The 17,166-nt window shown below is 35.0% G+C and overlaps 1 protein-coding gene across 1 annotated transcript in view; it reads right to left on the bottom strand.

Annotated features, from left to right (window-relative positions):
* Positions 1-17,166, bottom strand: part of Tenm2 (teneurin transmembrane protein 2) — a 2,558,256-nt gene that overhangs the window by 2,501,815 nt on the left and 39,275 nt on the right. The window lies entirely within an intron of this gene.

Here is a 17,166-nt window from a genome sequence, read left to right as displayed (position 1 = left end):
CCATATATCTTATGCTGACTGGGCATAGATTTCAGTTCTTCTGCCCTATCTGTGAGACCTTTGCCAGATATTTTACCTTCTCTGTTCCTCAGTTTTCCTATCTGCTAAATGGAAGTTGTGTTTTGATGTCACCATGGTGTCTACCATGTTGGATTATTTCCTGATTTAAACAAATGCATTTATTCATTTAATTATTATGCTAAGAACTATGCCTAGCATAGTTAGTTCTATGTAAATGCTAGCAATTATGATTGACCATGTACTTCTAGATTCTTTAAGTGAAATCTTTTTAGATGAATTGTATTCATCCTATATAACTGTTACTGAGGTAATCTGAGAATTTTGAACTAACTTTAAAAATAATAATAATTTTAATATTTATACTCAGAAATCCATAACTCTTGACCTGTTTATTTTGAAGCCCTATAAACATAAAATGCTTCGATATATATGTTTGTTACAATCTATGCAATTTAAGATTTCTGTCTTGTAACTATTATCAACAATAACAACAGATGTGCATTTCTACTAATATATGTATGCATTAGAATTTCTTAGATTATACAATTAATCCTTTTATTTTATCTTTGGACTGTCAACTTTTATGGTGCCTTTATAATTTCTCCCAACTTGAGATTCAATTTCTGATATTTTCCCCCATGCTTGGTTAGTTTCTTGTTCTCAAATAACTGATAAGTTTGACATGCCCTATTTAAAATTATGCAGGGATTTCCATATTTTTCTAACGCATGATATAATGCTAAAATATAAAAATGCCATGTCAGTCTCTTTACACACAAAGTGTTCTCTCTGTAGAAAAGAAACTATTTCCTTCAGTATTTTGAAATACATTTACTCCAGAAATCCTAACAGTACATTAATGTTGTGGAGACAACTTATAAAATAGATTCTCACTAGCAGAGGGAGAGTGACTGCATTTCTTGAGAATAAATGAGTTGTTGTTGTCTTCCACATAACACAAAATAGCGTTAACCCCAACTGGTATGCAGGAATACAAGGAATCCAACTTTTCAGCAGCCTCATAAAATTGAGCAATGTTGCAAACATTAGAAAAATAAATCAATTAACTAAAATGTAGAAGAATAATTTATTTTTTGAAAGAAATGATAATTCTCAAATGACTTATTCTTTTTGTTGAGAATTCCTGCTTATTTTGTGAGTTTTTTAGAATTACTTTAGAAAAAATGGAAAATACACACACACACACACACAAACACACACACACACACACACACACACACACACACCCTTTTCTAATGTTGGCATTAAACCTAGCATAAAATTCCTGCATTTTTAAAATGCAAACTGGATGCAAAATTCATCACACAAATAGAGTCTATCCCGACATAGACTAAGCTACTAGAGACTGGGTCATACATGTGTATATACCTGTAAAGATACAATTATGAGGTTGATCAAAGTCTGCAGTTGGCAAAAATTATAAACAGCAAAAATAAAGAGTTTAGTGAGTATAATCATGAATATGTTTCATTTCTTAATTTTAGTGTTGTTCTTTATCTTTTTTTCCCTTCTCTCTTCATTGTTGCTAACAGTGAATGACAATGAGTTTGAATTGCCATGTGGCTGCTTTCCACAAATTCTGCAATGCTTAGCATGCAGTGAGCCTCATATACCAAAGCCTATGACAGAAAGAAAAATCTCAATGTCTCAGAAAGATACTAACTTCACTTCCCAAAATAATATTAAAACCAAGAATGTACCCATGGGCTTATTTTTGCTTTCTTGCTTTGGAAATGTGTAAATGTGTCCTCTTTGGTAACTGAGTGTAATCTGCTCATGTGCATACTGGTATTCCACACGTTCAAAATGTGCTAAGTCTACATAGTAAATAATATTTAGGGTTACTAAAGAAATGTAGTAACTTGTCTTGAGTAAAAGAAGCATAGAAAGAATATAATGGTTCCTTTGCCTTTTAAAATTATTAACCCAAAGTTATCAAATATCAAGTTTTGTTTTTTACTCTATTCTTATTATTAGTCATTTCATTTACAATATGTAAAGTCACTAGCAACATGTTAGTGACTTATTTTTATGAAGACCTGAAAATATATAGCAAAATTATTTAAGTTCCCACTGGATATTTTACTGGGAATGGTCTAAAATGTTGTGCCTAGCATAGAGTATGTCACAGAACATAGAGTATTTCTATGCTGGTTTTCAATATTTCTATGTGAATAAGGTGAACCATTTGATATATCAGTCACAGAACTCTACCATTGAGCAATTGTTTAAATCTTTAGAACAAGGATCACAAAACCAAATGCTGATGGAGCCAAGCAAGCATTTAAAAATGGGTACAGAAAGACCATCATAAGGAGGAAGTAGAAAAAGGGATGAAGTACAAGTTGCCTGTATCACTGAAAAGAAGCCACTACAACCAGTTCAGGTCCCTACACAGTTCCAGTTTAGCCACAACTTGAGATTCTTTGAGAGAAGCCAGATACTCTCATTGGTCAGTCACATTTTAAATGTTGTTAATAATTTGTATTTAAATGTTCTTTAGCCCAAACCCAACAGATCTGAGTGACAATTTTGTCTAGTGATGTTGTCTGTTCTTCTTAAAAAAAAAAATCAGTAGCAATTTTCAATGACATCACACTAGGGCTTAGATCAATGTCCTACCAAAAAATGAGTGAAACCTAAATTCATAGGTAGACTAAAGCCAGGCACATATCACAGAACAGTGTAACAGAATTCATTTAATTAAAAAGAAATATTAAGTGTTTGAGTTCAAGAAAATGTGATGTCAGCACTTCCTGTGGGCAAAGTCACTTACTTGTGAAGTTGACCACAGGAGTAAGGTTAGGAAGTAACTGAACCAGCACCCATTGGCCTTCAGGGTGATAGAGAACCTTAAAATACAGTATTTGTCAACACAAATGCTTTGAGCTGAAATATCCTAAAATATTCATTATGGAATGTTAAACAGGATAGGGGAGGGGCTAGCAAATATTAACATATCAGTTACTTTACAATTTTTGTGTAGTCTCATACTATGTATAACTTTTTCATGAAATTAAATTAGTTTAAAATAAGAAAATTTTGATGAAACACTTAAAAAAAGCTTTTTTTTTTTCATTTCCTCTTAAGGCAGTCTAAATCATGTAAGAGACTGCATTTATTAAAATATTTTTTGGTATAAAAATCTTTGTACTCCCTTGAAAGTTTAAACTATGTTTACCATAATAGGTTGATTTTATTCACAATTTGGATAATTAATTCATTATGATTTCTTTGATCCAGCTTTAATTAACTCAACCTCTGTCAACATGCTATGAATTGTTTTTAATTAGGAACATGACTAATGGTATATTTCCTCTTTCAAATAAATATTAGTAAACTATGTGAGCTTAAAAATTATTTTAAAGTACAATGCTTATTTCCCTTTCATGACTCTAGCTCAGAGATTGATGTGCTCTAAACACATGATGAAATGATTTAAGCAAACAGGTTGTTGATGATCCTAATGGAATCATGGTGTCAAGTTGATGGGAAAACCATTATCCCCTGGACAACTAACTGTCTCAAGAATGTGGAATTCTGGCAAATTCTAAGAGAAGCAATAAATGATAAAAATGATTATTACCCACCCCTTTTCTTCCTTCTCCCCTTCTTCCTTTTATCCCTCTCCCCCTTTTTTTCTCCATCCTTTTTAGTAAATTCATCACCTTCTTCCTACAAAATAGACTAAAAACATAAAAACATAAGCTAATTCTGACCAGAATATAATACCATATTCAATTTCCCTTGCCTTTTTTGTAGGTATGATTTTCAACAAGATGTGCCATTGAAAATAGACTAATTTTTTTAATTATTGTAAAAATTAAGTGAGATTACATATATATACCTATATATACACACATATGTATGATATATATATATATATATATATATATATATATACTTTTTTCCTAACATAATAAATGTTCACAAATAATAGCTATTAGCCAGCTGTCATGGAAAAAAATATCTATTACTATTATTGCTATTAACTGATTATTATTAGTAAATTCCTATTGCAATTCATACATAGATAATTGGAGCTTCCAACAGTTGTTAGATTTTTCACAAATGAAAGTGGGTTTTAGGGCTGGGATTGTGGCTCAGCAGTAGAGTGCTTGCCTAGGACCTGGGAGGCCCTGGGTTCGATCCTCAGCACCACATAAAAATAAATAAATAAAATAAAGATATTGTTTCCAACTACAACTAAAAATTATTTTTTTAAAAAATGTGGGTTTTAGAGAACTTGTTAGGTTTCTACACCAGATATATTAAAAGTTAATACTAAAATTGACTATTTTACTTAAGGTTCTTAATAAAAATTCTATCATTACTACAAACCATTAGAGTTCTTCAATATTACTATCTAGGCAGGTTGATCTATGGGCTCTGTTCTCATCCATGTGATGATGTCAGAAAGAAACCCACCCCCTGCAACTGTGAGACTGTGAGCAGAGGACAATCTCCTTTACTGAATTTCAGATTAATAGTAATGCTTATTAGTAAAGCCATCAAAATGTCATAAATATCAAAGAATGACATAATATTTAACATATATCCCTAGAAATGGTTTGAGGCATAGTTTAAATTAACTAGGGGCATTATGTTTATTCTCTGCCTAATTTTACAAAAACAAAAGTTTGTGACTGCTTCATTTGTATAATTATAGTTATTAAAAAAACATGAACATCCCACGTGCCTGCAGGGTAGGCAGACCTGCGACCCACCAGCAGGACAGGTCCAGCAGCCTGCTGAGGGGCAGGCCCACCCCCTCCCCCAGTGCCTGCAGGGTAGGCGGACCTGCGACCCATAGGTAGGTCAGGCCCAGGAACCTGCGGAGTGACAGAGCTGCCCCACGCGCCTGCAGGGTAGGCGGACCTGCAACCCACCAGCAGGACAGGTCCAGTGGCCTGCTGAGGGGCAGGCCCGCCCCCTCCCCTAGTGCCTGCAAGGTAGGGGGACCTGCGACCCACAGGTAGGTCAGGCCCAGCAACCTGCAGAGTGACAGAGCTGCCCCACGCATCTGCAGGGTAGGCGGACCTGCGACCCACCAGCAGGACAGGTCCAGCGGCCTGCTGAGGGGTAGGCCCGCCCCTTACCCCAGTGCATGCAAGGTAGGCGAGACTGTGACCACCGGCAGATCAGGCCCAGTGGCCTGCTGAGGGGTGGAGCCGACAACTCCCCCCACACCTGCAAGGTAGGCGGACCTGCGACCCACCGGCAGGTCAGGCCCAGCAACCTGCGGAGTGACAGAGCTGCCCCACGCGCCTACAGGGTAGGCGGACCTGCAACCGATCAGCAGAGCAGACCTAGTGGCCCGCCAGCGTGGTAGACAGATCACCCCAATTGGAAGAGGATCACAGCCACTACCTGCCCTGCAAGGGAGATTTTTCAACTATACAAGAGCAATATAAATAAATAGAGGGAAAATTTCAAAAACACAACAGTTTCACCAAGCAGAAAGAAACGCGAGCAGTATGAAAAGACAAGGAAAGAAAGGACCACAAGCAATGCAGGTCAACCCAACTCTAGAAGAGGTAATAGCTGCAACAGATGGAATGTCAGATAAAGAATTCAGGATATACATGCTTCAGATGATCTGGAGTCTCAAGGAAGACATGAGACAGCAAAATCAGGCAATGAAAGATCACTTTGACAATGAATTACATAAACAAATCCAAGAAGCAAAAGATCAATTACACAGGGAGATAGAGGTAATAAAAAACAAACAAATAGAAATCCTAGAAATGCAGAAAGCAATAAACCAACTTAAAAACTCAATTGGGAATATTACCAGCAGAGTAGAACACTTAGAAGATAGAACATCAGACAATGAAGACAAAGTATTTCAACTTGAAAAGAACATAGACAGCTCAGCAAGACTGTTAAGAAACCATGAGCAGAACATCCAAGAAATATGGGATAACATAAAGAGACCAAACTTAAGAGTCATTGGGATACAGGAAGATATAGAGGTCCAAACCAAAGGAATGAGCAATCTATTCAATGAAATAATACGAGAAAACTTCCCAGACTTGAAGAATGAGACAGAATCCTAAATCCTAGAAGCCTATAGGACGCCGAATGTGCAAAACCATAAGAGATCCACACCTAGACACATTATAATGAAGATGCCCAACATACAGAATAAGGAGAGAATTTTAAAAGCTACAAGAGAAAGGAAGCAGATTACATTTAGGGGTAAACCATTCAGGATAACAGCTGATCTTTCAACACAGACTCTGAAAGCTAGAAGATCCTGAAATAATAGATTTCCAACACTGAAAGAAAATGGGTTTCAACCAAGAATCGTCTATCCGGCGAAATTAAGCTTCAGGATGGAAGATGAAATTAAAACCTTCCACGAAAAACAAAAGTTAAAAGAATTTGCAGCTAGAAAACCTTCTCTTCAAAAAATCCTTGGCAAAACATTACAGGAAGAGGAAATGGAAAACAGCAATGAAAACCAACAGTGGGAGGTAGGACAGTAAAGGGGGGAAATAATCAAAGAGGAAAATAAATCAGGTTTAGTAGCATTAATAAACAAATATGGCTGGAAGAACAAACCATATCTCAATAATAACCCTAAATGTTAATGGCTTAAACTCACCAATTAAGAGACACAGGCTAGTTGAATGGATCACAAAACAAGACCCAACAATATGCTGCCTACAGGAGACGCATTTGATAGGAAAAGATATACATAGACTGAAGGTGAAAGGTTGGGAAAAATCATATCACTCATATGGACTGCGGAAACAAGCAGGAGTGTCCATACTCATATCAAATAAAATAGATTTCAAGCCAAAGTTAATCAAAAGGGATAAAGAGGGACACTACATACTGCTCAAGGGATCCATACACCAACAAGACATAACAATCATAAATATATATGCCCCAAACAACGGTGCTGCTATGTTCATCAAGCAAACTCTTCTCAAGTTCAAGAGTCTAATAGACCACCATACATTAATCATGGGAGACTTCAACACACCTCTCTCACCACTGGACAGATCTTCCAAACAAAAGTTGAATAAGGAAACTATAGAACTCAATAACACAATTAACAACCTAGACTTAATTGACATATATAGAATATACCACCCAACATCAAGCAGTTACACTTTTTTCTCAGCAGCACATGGATCCTTCTCAAAAATAGATCATATATTATGTCACAGGGCAACTCTTAGACAATATAAAGGAGTAGAGATAATACCATGCATCTTATCTGATCATAATGGAATGAAACTGAAAATCAACGATAAAAGAAGGAAGGAAAAATCATGCATCACTTGGAGAATGAATAATAGGTTACTGAATGATCAATGGGTTTTAGAAGACATCAAGGAGGAATGAAAAACACACACATAACATATCGGAATCTATGGGACACATTGAAAGCAGTTCTAAGAGGAAAATTCATTGCTTCGTGTTCATTCCTTAAAAAAAGAAAAAAAAAACAAATAAATGATCTTATACTTCATCTCAAAATCCTTGAAAAAGAAGAGCAAAACAAAAGCCAAAGAAGTAGAAGGCAAGAAATAATTAAAATCAGAGCTGAAATTAATGAAATCAAAACAAAAGAAACAATTGAAAAAATTGACAAAACTAAAAGTTGGTTCTTTGAAAAAATAAATAAAATTGACAGACCCTTAGCCATGCTAGCGAAGAGAAGAAGAGAGAGAACTCAAATTACTAACATACGGGATGAAAAAGGCAATATCACAACAGACACTTCAGAAATACAGAAGATAATAAGAAATTATTTTGAATCCTTATACTCCAATAAAATAGAAGATAGTGAAGGCATCGATAAATTTCTTAAGTCATATAATCTGCCCAGATTGAGTCAGGAGGATATAGACAACCTAAACAGACCAATATCAATTGAGGAAATAGAAGAAACCATCAAAAGATTATCATCTAAGAAAAGCCCAGGACCGGATGGGTATACAGCAGAGTTTTACAAAACCTTTAAAGAGGAACTAATACCAATAGTTTTCAAGCTATTTCAGGAAATAGAAAAAGAGGGAGAACTTCCAAATTCATTCTAGGAGGCCAACATCACCCTAATTCTGAAACCAGACAAAGACACTTCAAAGAAAGAAAACTACAGACCAATAACTCTAATGAACCTAGATGCAAAAATCCTCAATAAAATTCTGGCAAATCGGATACAAAAACATATCAAAATAATTGTGTACCATGATCAAGTAGGATTCATCCCTGGTATACAAGGCTGGTTCAATATACGGAAATCAATAAATGTTATTCACCACATCAATAGACTTAAAAATAAGAACCATATGATCATCTTGATAGATGCGGAAAAAGCATTGGACAAAGTACAGCATCCCTTTATGTTCAAAACTGTCGAAAAACTAGGGATAACAGGATCATACCTCAACATTGTAAAAGCAATCTATGCTAAGCCTCAGGCTGGCATCATTCTGAATGGAGAAAAATTGAAGGCATTCCCCCTAAAATCTGGAACAAGACAGGGATGCCCTCTCTCACCACTTCTGTTCAACATAGTTCTCGAAACACTGGCCAGAGCAATTAGACAGACGAACGAAATTAAAGGCATAAAAATAGGAAAAGAAGAACTTAAACTATCACTCTTTGCAGATGACATGATTCTATACCTAGCAGACCCAAAAGGGTCTACAAAGAAACTATTAGAGCTAATAAATGAATTCAGCAAAGTGGCAGGATATAAAATCAACACACATAAATCAAAGGCATTCCTGTATATCAGCGACACATCCTCTGAAATGGAAATGAGGACAACCACTCCGTTCACAATATCCTCAAAAATAATAAAATACTTGGGAATCAACCTAACAAAAGAGGTGAAAGACTTATACAATGAAAACTACAGAACCCTAAAGAGAGAAATTGAAGAAGATCTTAGAAGATGGAAAAATATACCCTGTTCATGGATAGGCAGAACTAACATCATTAAAATGGCGATATTACCAAAAGTTTTCTATAGGTTTAATGCAATGCCAATCAAAATCCCAATGGCATTTCTTGTAGAAATAGAGAAAGCAATCATGAAATTCATATGGAAAAATAAAAGACCCAGAATAGCAAAAACAATAATAAGCAGGAAGTCTGAATCAGGTGGTATAGCGATACCAGATTTCAAACTATACTAGAGAGCAATAGTAACAAAAACAGCATGGTACTGGTACCAAAACAGGCGGGTGGACCAATGGTACAGAATAGAGGATACAGAAACCAACCCACAAAACTACAACTTTCTTATATTTGATAAAGGGGCTTAAAAGCATGCAATGGAGGAAGGATAGCATCTTCAATGAATGGTGCTGGGAAAACTGGAAATCCATATGCAACAAAATGAAACTGAATCCCTTTCTCTCACCATGCACAAAAGTTAACTCAAAATGGATCAAGGAGCTTGATATCAAATCAGAGACACGGCATCTGATAGAAGAAAAAGTTGGCTACGACCTACATACTGTGGGGTCGGGCTCCAAATTCCTCAATAGGACACCCATAGCACAAGAGTTAACATCTAGAATCAACAAATGGGACTTACTCAAACTAAAAAGTTTTTTCTCAAAAAAAGAAACAATAAGAGAGGTAAATAGGGAGCCTACATCATGGGAAAAAATCTTTACTCCTCACACTTCAGATAGAGCCCTAATATCCAGAGTATTTAAAGAACTCAAAAAATTAGACAATAAGATAACAAATAACCCAATCAACAAATGGGCCAAGGACCTGAACAGACACTTCTCAGAGGAGGACATACAATCAATCAACAAGTACATGGAAAAATGCTCACCATCTCTAGCAGTCAGAGAAATGCAAATCAAAACCACCCTAAGGTACCATCTCACTCCAGTAAGATTGGTAGCCATTATGAAGTCAAACAACAAGTGCTGGCGAGGATGTGGAGAAAAGGGTACACTTGTACATTGTTGGTGGGACTGCAAATTGGTGCAGCCAATTTGGAAAGCAGTATGGAGATTTCTTGGAAAGCTGGGAATGGAACCACCATTTGACCCAGCTATTCCCCTTCTCGGTCTATCCCTAAAGACCTAAAAAGAGCATGCTACAGGGACACTGCTACATCGATGTTTATAGCAGCACAATTCACAATAGCAAGATTGTGGAACCAACCTAGATGCCCTTCAATAGATGAATGGATAAAAAAATGTGGCATTTATACACAATGGAGTATTACTCTGCATTAAAAAATGACAAAATCATAGAATTTGGAGGGAAATGGATGGCATTAGAGCAGATTATGCTAAGTGAAGCTAGCCAAGCCGTAAAAAACAAATGCCAAATGTCTTCTTTGATATAAGGAGAGTAACTAAGAACAGACTAGGGAGAAGAGCACGAGAAGAAGACCAACATTAAACAAGGATGAGAGATGGGAGAGAGAGGGAGATAGAAGGGAAATTGCATGGAAATGGAAGGAGACCCTCAGGGTTATACAAAATTACATACAAGAGGAAGTGAGGGGAAAGGGAAAAATAATACAAGGGGGAGGAATGAATTACAGTAGAGGGGGTAGAGAGAGTAGAGGGGAGGGGAGGGGAGGGGAGGGGGGATAGTAGAGGATAAGAAAGGCAGCAGAATACAACAGACATAAGTATGTCAATATGTAAATCAATGGAACTGTAACTGATGTGATTCTGCAAGCTGTATACAGGGTAAAATGGGAGTTCATAACCCACTTGAATCAAAATGTGAAATATGATATATCAAGAACTATGTAATGTTTTGAACAACCAACAATAAAAAAAATAAATAAAAAAAAATGAACATGTAGAAAACCATATGCAACTTTTTGAAAACAGTCTTAGGAAACATTTACCCTCAGAAAGAGTTTAAAGAGGAGTGCAGGTACATCTAGGGTACCATTTCCCTTGGCTTTCCTATGCAAGGTACATCATAGTATGATTTTACTTGGCTAGAATTTGAAGGGCACTCAGGGAGATATGTGACTGTTTTGTAAAATGCTCTGCACCTTCAGGGATATTGCCAGGGATCTCTGTTTCTTCCTTTTTTTCTGTAACTTGAATTGAACATGGTTGCTTTACTTCATTTTCTCTCCTCCCAGGAGGTGGGCAGAGGTTTTACAATGAAATTCACCAAGACCTCCTTCCAGATCAAGACCATCTCGTTGAACTCAGAATCCCCCTCACAGTGGAATCAGAAAACACCCAAGCATGGGTCTTCATCAAAACCAAATAGACTTTTTTCATAAATATTTTCAAACAGGTCATAACCTTGAAAAAAGTTATATTAAAGTAATACTTAAATAATTCAAGTTTATAATGTCACATTGACTTATTATGTGACCATTGTGAAAAAAAAATTACGTAATTTAAAAAACCAAGTCTTTTCTGGTGGGGAGTCAAAAGAATTATGATTAGGAGTATTAGAAATTTTATTTTATAAATGAGGGATATGTGTGATAATAATGTATTTATTACCTAAAATGCAAAGAACACAATTCTTCCACTTATTTCCACAACAATGTCACATTGCTATGAATGTTTCCAAATAGTTGTTCTTAATTTCTCTAAACATCTCAATGCAGTGCAGCTATAATTGACAGCAACTAGTGGACCATATTTGATAAGAGAATATGAACATCTGAGAAAAAAGTATATTTCATTTATGAAAGCTGAATATTCCAAAATATGTCCCAAACAAAGAAACCAAGACAAAACCTACCCATTTGCAAGGAAAAACAAAAATAAAAAAAAACTTCCTACCACGGAAAAAATAAACAAATTGATATTCACATATGCGAAGACTACATGACCAAAAGAAGTAGCATAATATTGTACTGCTCACTAAAATATGTGACTTCAAAAAGTGATTGCCTGGCTTTCATCTGTTTTGTGGTTGGCCAAATGATCCTGGAGAGGATAAAATAGTTTTCTGAATTTGAATCCAGATTTTTGGTAATTCATCAGACCCCCTGGGAGTTTTTCCATTCCTCGCTCCAGTGACTGCTGATTCTAGGAGAATAGTCACCCATAAGCTGATTATGGTGTCTCATTGTGCTGCAAAGTTTCTGTCAGTTTCTGCCCAGCACCTTATCCTCCCTGTGCCATGCAAACTTGAATAATGAGATGATTGGCATTCAGAGGCAATATTACTCCCATAAAAGTGGATCAGTTTTGAGTTTTCCAACCAAGCCAGTGCTAATCAAAGCCTACTTAAGACCCAGTCATAAAATCAAAAATAGATTATTAAGAATTTTCCCTCCCACAATATATGTCTCCACAGTCCAAATGTTTATTCTAAATCAATGAGTTATTTATTTATTTATTTTAAATTTCAGAGTAGTTCTTGAATTTTTTTAAAAAAAGCATGGATTCAGGACTGAGATCTTTCAAAAAACATTTGCTTTTGATCATATACTATCTGATAATTAAAGAAGGTGTTATAAAATAAGCATTTAAAATGCAACATATTTATAAAAGATTCTCTTATTGTAGTAATGAAATTTCTTATAGAAATGTTTGAGAAATTACTTTCACATTATTTTATTAAAGAAATCTTCATTATAGGAATTTTATGATATAAATCCCCCCAATACCAGCAGTATTCCTACCAGTACTAGATACTAGAACTAAGCGACCTAATCAATAGATTCTGTTGTACATTTTGTTGTTTCATTCATTAAAATGAAATTGCAAGGAAGCAAATAGAGAAAGAACTTCCAGAATGTAACCAAGGGCAAATTAGAAGCTGATCAAGGATATTTCATTAGATTTTCAGTGATTTTCCCTCAAAGACAAAAAAAAACCAAAATAAAATAAAAATCTGATTAAATTTGTTAAATAAATATGAGCACAATCAGTATTGAACATTAAGAAAAACAGATCGCATATTTCTGAGAAATAACTTCATGCCTTGGGTTTGTAGAATCTAGTCCTAGAGGGACATAAGACTTTGCCCTTTAAAAATTGGAGAATTCCTTCAAAAGTTGATTGCCCAAGTGACATATTGTTAATACTGCATGATTTATAAACTGATATATTTTATGCATGCATAAAATTGCAGCTAAGGTATAATGAAGTATGTATACCACACAAGAACTTCTAACCTTCCTACAATTCTAAACAAAACTTCTAAAAAAGATGGCTGAGGGTAGGAGTACAAATTCTTAGCCTCCACGGAAACTTTTCTTAATTCTCCAGTTCTTCCAATGAGACTGAGATTGATTTCCTTCCTTCCTTCCTTTCTTCCTTCTCCCTTTCACACTCACTGAACACCTATTGACTGGCAGGGTCTGTAGTGAATTTCTTGTAGGGATGAAGATAAAAACATTTCTGATCTACAAGCTCTCTGCCCCAGGGATCAAATTATGTGGTTGGCTTCACTCCACAAGCAAACTAAGAGGTTTTTCTTGGCCTAAAAAGAATTTAATGGAAAATGAGCCTATTACCCAGTCTCCAAATTCAAAAAACAGTGCCATGTTTTTGCTTGAACTTAGTTGTAAAACCATACACATAGAGCATCCATTGCTTGTATGTGAGAAATGATTATTAGTCTTAGAACAAATGTACCCAAAATTAGAAAAGAACATGAACATAGTTAGTCATAAGAAATGATGATATGTTTTCTAATGTTATTGTCTTTGCTCAAAAATATACTTGTCTTTATTTTTTTTGTTTTTTTTTAACAATTTTTTAGCTGTAATGGGACACAATACCCTTATTTTACTTATCTATTTATTTTTATGTGGTATTGAGGATCAAACCTAGTGCCTCACTTGTGCTAGGTGAGCCCTCTACCCCTGAGCCACAACCCCAGCCCTATTTGTTATTATTTTAGGAAATAACCCTTACAACATCTTAAATAATCCATTAAATATTCTTAAAATTTATACATAACTTTTCCTTCAGTATTTAATTACTTTGGAATTAGTCTAAGGGATTACTTAAAAGACATGGAATATGGTACAAGTTTTTTAAAAAAAGAAAGAAAGAAAGAATGGTAAAATTATTTGCAGTGATGTTACTGGAGACCTTGGGGGAAGGTTCTGGCTCCAGGGTTCCCAACGGACTGGACTGTGTTGCATATAACGATGGTGAAGGGCAAGAAAGGAGGTTTAATCAGCATGAACACAATGAAAGATACAGAGGGACCTTAACCAAAGATCTGTCGTTAGTGCACTGGCAGAAACTTTTGAGGCTTTACAGAAAAGGGAACAAAGACCAGGACCAGAGGCTTGCATGGATTTTGTACAGCTGACAGAGTAGGTCATCTTGGTCACATCCTAGTCTGGTTGATCATTACCTCGGGTTAGATGAATTTAAGAAAAATAAACCTGGCAGTATACTCCTTGAGTGATTAGCATATCTACCATCAAAGCTGATCACAAAACTGACCCTTGAGGTAAAAAAGGAGGCAGAAACATAACGAAGGCAGAGATGCCAAGCCTTATATTGCTTTGAGTTACCCAGTGGACATCTGCAGCATAGTGAAGAGTCAGTGCTTTTAGCAAAAGCAGCTTCTAATTTTCTGTTTAAATGAAATGGTTTTATTAAACTCACAAAGAGGTCACCAGGATGAGTGCACACAAGAAATGTCATAAATTTCTGACATAATGGCAACAACACCATGACCTCTATAACTTATTATATAGTCACTTGTATGGAACACACACTTCATTTGTCTCTATTAACTTAAAACAAGGATTATTTAATTCCTCATTAATTTAGAGTCAGATAGAGGAATATTCATAAAGTCCACAGGTGCCATCATGGTTAGGACTAAATATAAATTTCCACTACTTTATTTTGAGGTTTTCCAGAGAATTCTGAATTGTGGAGAGGCTCCATGTCATCAAAGCAACCAGATATTTTCTGAGGGAATTTAGGATTAAGATGACAAAGAACAGAGAAAAACTGTCTAGTAATCTGGAGTCCTGCATCCACAGCCAACAGAATGCATAAGCTCAGTACCAGATCAAAGCCTCAAGAACTTGGAGGGATTCATATGCCAAAAAGTAATTGTAACTTATATTAGTGATGATTTTCTAAGCAGGTAGAAAGTTTACTGAAGTAATATTCCAGTCAAAATGTCTTTTCAGAATACTAAGGGAACATCCAAGCATATTTCACATATTCTAAGGAGTTTATAAAGTTTCGACTATTGAGTTTTGAAATAGGTTACTAAAATTATTTTAGGTTTTAAAAGACACTGTATCAAAGAGTAAGTTCATTTGGAATATTCCTACATTTAAAGAAAACATAATTGTAAAATTGGTTTGAAATAGGGTAGTTGCAAGGTCTCAATTTATTAAACACCACCAGAGCAAATAATAATTAATAATTCTATTATTTTCTGGTAGAGTGAGAGTATGGTTAAAATAAAAGTTAAATTTCAACTCTAAATATAGTAGAGTAGAATTCAGTTATGTTGGAAATTACAGTATAATAAACACCATATTTAAAAAAATAATTATTTAAATTCACTTCTACTTAACTAAGGTTAGTAAGGCTGATATTTATGCACACAGAACAAAAGGTCTCATCAACACTTCCCTGTACTAGTCAGTAACCAGTTGATACTTTTCAAAAAAGAGCCATTTTATTGAATATATGCAGATTTAAAGTATATCATAAACCAAATCCACTAAAATGTATGTACCCCAGATTTATCCTGATATAATCATCAATAGGTTTGAAAGATGAGAAGGAACCAGAAAATGAGATATAAAAGAACACACATTGGTCTGTGCATGTGTTTTTATGACAATATCAAATTGTTCTAGTTATTATAACTTTGAAATACATTTTGAGTTCTGGTAGTATGCTGTTTCCATCTTTGCTCATTTTAAAACCGCTTTGGCTCTTTGGAAACTTTACAGATTTCGTGAAAATTGAAGGATCATTTTTCTATTTCTGTGAGGAACATTGCATGAAATCTGTGAATCCCTTTGGGACCTATGGATAATTCAATAATATTAATTCTTCAAATCCATGAATGTGGGAAATCTACTCATTGTATATTCTTAAGTTTCTTTTGACAGTATTTTGGAGTTTTTATTACAGAGATATTTTATCTCTGATAAAGTTTCTTCCTAGGTATTATTTTGTGGCTCTTATAAATGGAACTGTTCTCTGTATTTCTTTTATAGATGACTGGCTTTTAGCATATGAAAATTTATTGATTTTTACATGTGGATTGTAAATCCCAAAACTTAACTGATTTTGTTTATTAACCCCAACATTTTTGGAGGGTTTTCTATATATCACATCATGTTGTCCACAAAAGAGACAATTTGGATAGCCTTTATGTGCTTCTGTTGCCTAATTTCCCTCTATCTTACCAGTTACAAACCTCAACTCAAGTAGAGGAAAAATATGAACATGAGCCCCAAAACATAGTAAAAAGTTTAACTGTAAAGTAAATGCTCCAGAATGCCTTGACAATGATTTGGGGGAGCACAAGAAGCAAAGAAAAAATTAATAAATTCAATATTATCTAACTAATACGTTTTTGTATTCCAAAAGGATCAATCAATACAACAAAGAGACAACCTATAGAATGGAAGAAAATACTTACAAACTCTTCAAGTAAGGAGGGGTCAGTATCTAGAATATATAAAGAACCCAATATCAAAATTTAAATTTAAAAAGGAGCTAAAATTATGAAGTCTTTCTCAAAACAATATGTACAAAAAGCTAAGAAGTATAAGAAAGAAAGTCTCATTCACATTATTTATTAGGGAAATTCGCTCAAAATATCACAGATATCATCTCGCCCCAGTTAAAATAGCTAGTATCAAAAGGACAGCAAGTAACCAAGCTTGCGGGGATGTGGGGAAAGGAATACAAATACATTGATTGTGGGAATGTATGATAGTATAGCCATCCTGGAGAACACTTTGGGGATTCCCCACAAAACTGAATACAGAATTATCATACTATTCATTGTCTAGATATTCTGAAGCATTTCCCCTATGGTTATTTTACTACTCTGATAATTCTTATCTCACATTCAAGTTTTCCCTCTACTTTGAGTTGACGTTTATAACTGGTGAGATAGAGGGCAATTAGACAACAGAAATACATAAAGGGTATCCAAATGTACTACTGGTTAGACAGCCCA

Source organism: Ictidomys tridecemlineatus, chromosome 1 (assembly GCF_052094955.1).
Source record: "Ictidomys tridecemlineatus isolate mIctTri1 chromosome 1, mIctTri1.hap1, whole genome shotgun sequence".
Classification (NCBI taxonomy): domain Eukaryota; kingdom Metazoa; phylum Chordata; class Mammalia; order Rodentia; family Sciuridae; genus Ictidomys; species Ictidomys tridecemlineatus.
The sequence above is the reverse complement of the archived record's forward strand: the minus strand, read 5'-3'. Positions and strand labels throughout refer to the sequence as shown.